This window comes from Myotis brandtii, unplaced genomic scaffold (assembly GCF_000412655.1).
Source record: "Myotis brandtii unplaced genomic scaffold, ASM41265v1 scaffold668, whole genome shotgun sequence".
Classification (NCBI taxonomy): Eukaryota; Metazoa; Chordata; class Mammalia; order Chiroptera; family Vespertilionidae; genus Myotis; species Myotis brandtii.
Window position 1 is genome coordinate 450,312 of NW_005370597.1, and position 4,263 is coordinate 454,574.

Sequence of the window (4,263 nt, forward strand, 5' to 3'; positions counted from 1 at the left end):
TCTTTAGGATTTTCTATATATAATATCACGTTATCTGAAAATAGTGATAGTTTTATATCTTCCTTTCCAATCTGGATGACTTTTAATTCTTTTTCTTGCCTAATTGCTCTGGCTAGGAATTCCAATATTATGTTGAATAAAAGTGATGAAAGTGGGCATCCTTGTCTTGTTCCTGATCTTGGAGAAAAGGCTATCAACTTTTCACCATTTGGTATGATGTTAGCTGTGGCATATGTGGGTTTTATTATGTTGAGGTATATTCCTTCTATACCCACTTTAATAAGGGTTTTTATCATAAATAAATGTTGAATTTTGTCAGATGCTTTTTTTTGCATTTATTGATATGATCCTATTATTTTTACCCTTCCTTTTGTTAATGTGGTGTATCACATTAACTGATTTGCATTTGTTGAATTATCCTTGCACCCAAGGGATAAATCCTATTTAATCATGGTGAATGACCTTTTTAATGTGCTGCTCAATTTGGTTTGCTAGTATTTAGTTGAGTATTTTTGCATCTAAATTCATCAGGGATATTAGCCTGTAATTTTATCTTCTTGTGGTGTCCTTGTCTGGTTTTGGTATCAGGATAATACTGGCCTCATAAAAATGAGTTTGAAAGACTTTCCTCCTCTGTTAGAACTAATAAGTTCAGTGAAGTTGCAGGTTACAAAATCAATATGCAAAAATCTGTTGTGTTTATATACACTAATAACAAACAATCATAAAGAGAAATAAAGAGCCCTAGCCAGTTTGGCTCAGGGGATAGAGCGTTGGCCTGTGGACTGAAAGGTCCTGGGCTTGATTCCAGTCAAGGGCACATGCCTGGGTTGCGGGCTCGATCCCCAGTAGGGGACATACAGGAGGCAGCCCATCAATGATTCTCTTTCATCATTGATGTTTCTATCTCTCTCTCCCTCTCCTTTCCTCTCTGAAACCAATAAAAAAAATATTTTTTACAAAAGAGAAATAAAGAAAACTATCCCATTTACAATTACATAAAAAAATACCTAGGAGTGCTTGCTTTGGCAGCACATATACTAAAAACAATAATTAGGAATAAATTTAACCAAGGAGGTGAAAGACCTGTATATTATAACTGCAAGACATTAGTGAAAAATAAGTGAAGACACAAATAAATGTAAAGATATTACCTGCTCATGGATTGATAATCAATATTGTTAAAATGCCTATACTAATCAAAGCAATCTACATATTCAATGCAACCCCTATCAAAATATCAATGGCATTTTTCAAAGAAATAAAACAAATAATCCTAAAATTTGTAGGAACTACAAAAAACATCAAAGAGCCAAGGCAATTTTGAGAAAGAAGAACAAAGCTGAAAGTACCATGCTCCCTGATTTCAAACTATATTGCTAAGCCATAGTAATCAAAACAGTGTGGTATTGGCATAAAAGCAGATATAGAGCCTGGCCAGTGTTGCTCAGTGGTTGAGCATTGACCCTTGAACCAGGAGACTGTGGTTTGATTCCCATTCAGGGCAGATGCCCAGGTTTGGGGCTAGATCCCCAGTAGGGGGCATGCAGGAAGCAGCCAATCAGTTATTCTCTCTCATCATTGATGTTTCTGTCTCTCTCTCTCCTTCTCTGAAATCAATAAAAACATTAAAAAACAGATATATAGATCAATGGAACAGAACATAGAGTCCAGAAATAAACCCACACATATATGGTCAGTTAATTTATGATGGAGACAAGCATATACAATAGGGAAAGGACAGTCTCTTCAATAAATGGTGTTTGGAAAACTGGACAGTCACATGCAAAAGAATGAAGCTGGACCACTATCATATATACCTTACACAAAAATTAACTCAAAATGGATTAAAAACTTGAACATTAGATCTGAAACCATAAACCTCCTAGAAGAAAATACAGGTTGTAAATGCCTTGGCATAGGCCAGTGATGGCGAACATTTTGAGCTCGGCATGTCAGCATTTTGAAAAACCCTAACTTCACTCTGGTGCCGTGTCACATATAGAAATTTTTTGATATTTGCAACCATAGTAAAACAAAGATTTATATTTTTGATATTTATTTTATATATTTAAATGCCATTTAACAAAGAAAAATCAACCAAAAAAATGAGTTCGCGTGTCACCTCTGACACGCCTGTCATAGGTTTGCTGTCACTGGCATAGGTCTTGGCAATGACTTTTTGAATCTGACAATAAAAGCTAAAGCAACAAAAGCAAAAATAAATAACTAGGACTACATCTATAATAAAAAGCTCCTGCACAGCAAAGAAAAACCATCAACAAAATGAAAAGGCAATCTAATAAATGGAAGAAAAATATCTGTAAATCATATATCTGATAAGGGGCTAATAACTAAAATACATAAAGAACGCCTACAACTCAACAGCAGGAATACTAATAACACATTTAAGAAATGGGCAAAAACCTGAATAGACATTTTTCCAAAAAAGATATTCAAATGGCCAACAGGTACATAAAAAGATGCTCAACATCATTAATCATCAGGAAAATGCAAGTCAAAACCAGGAGATATCACCTAGCACCTGTCAGAATCGCTATTAGCAAAAGATAAGTAACAGGTGTTAATGAGGATGCAGATTGTTGTTGGGAATGTAAATTGATGTAGCCACTATCGAAACAGTATGGAGGTTCCTCAAAATATTAAAAAATAGAACTACAAGTTATCCAGCAATTCCACTTCTGGGTATTTATCCGAAAAAAATGAAAACACTAACTTGAAAAGATATATGCACCCCCATGTTCATTGCAGCATTATTTACAATAGCCAAGATATGGAAACAACTTAAGTGTCTGCCAATGGATGAATGAATAAAGAAATTCACACACACACACACACACACACACACAAAATGTAATATTATTCAGGCATAAAAAAATGAAATCTTGCTATTTGCAACAACATGAATGGAACTTGAGGGCATTATGCTCAGACAGAGAAAAGGCAAATACCATATGATCTCTCTTATATGTGGAATCTAAAAAAAATAAAAAATTTTAAATTAAGTATAATTTTTTTATTGATTTCAGAGAGGAAGGGAAAGGAAGAGAAAGATCAATGATGAGAGCAAATCATTGATCGGCTGCCTCCTGCCCGCCCCACACTGGGGATCGAGCCCAGCCTGGGCATGTGCCCTAACCAGGAATCAAACTGTGACCTCCTGGTTCATAGGTCAACGTTCATCCGTGGAGCCACAATGGCCGGGCTAAAAAAAATTTTAATTAAAAAATAGCACAAGGTTGGTGAAGCTCCATCTGAATAAAAATAAATGTGAGAAAACTGAGGTTCTTAGAGTTAGATGACTTAACCATGGCCCCATAGGTTTGAAAACAGGTCCACCTGACCTCAGTGCCCACCATTAACTACCCCTATATTACTACCTTCATTTTAGAGATAAGCCAATGAGGTTGAAAGCGATGCCTAACCTAATGCCCTTCCCACCTTACCTGTAGAACCTTTAAAGATGTTTATACAGACTGTCACCCAAGGCTTCCAAATACCTACTATTATAAAGTCCTTCTCCATGGTTTCCTCTGGTCCCTTAGCTTACCAACCAGGCCTAGGCACAGATTGGTCTTAGAAAAAGCTGGATACACACCACTGAACCCCAAGTGAGTCAAAGAAAAGCCAGAGCAACTATAGCAGCAAGCAGGATGCTTTACAGAGGCCAATACATTGTAAAGATTCCTCTTCAAGGGTCTTCATAAGAATTCCTTCTTCTGCCCTGGCCAGTGGTTCAGTGGTTAGAGCCTCAGCCCGTGCACCAGTGGGTCTTGGGTTCATCCTGGTCAAGAGCACATGCCTGGATTGTGGGTTCAGTCCCCACACCCCCACATCCCCCTTCCACCTCCTGTCCAGTGTGCGCCAAAGGCAACCAACCCATGTGCCTTTCTCACATCAATGTTTCTCTCTCTCCCTTCCACTCTCTCTGAAAATCAATGGAAAAAAACATTTTCACTCCTTGAGTGAGAATTTAAAAAAAAAAAAAAAATTCCTTCCACTATCAAATCTTCAACCTGCAACTGGTGCCCTCTGCTGGCAAATATGTGCATCTCTTCATAACAAAAACAAAATCTAGTTTCACCTGTGGCTTAGGAAGGGGGAAAAATCTGCTTTCCCCATGAACAGAACATTCAAGAACGAGCATTAATTCCTACTTACAACTTTTCATAGGTACTTTCAACTTTAAATTGATCCTCTACCTGCTAGCCCTGTCTTACCTCTCTAGTTCTTTCCTTTCTG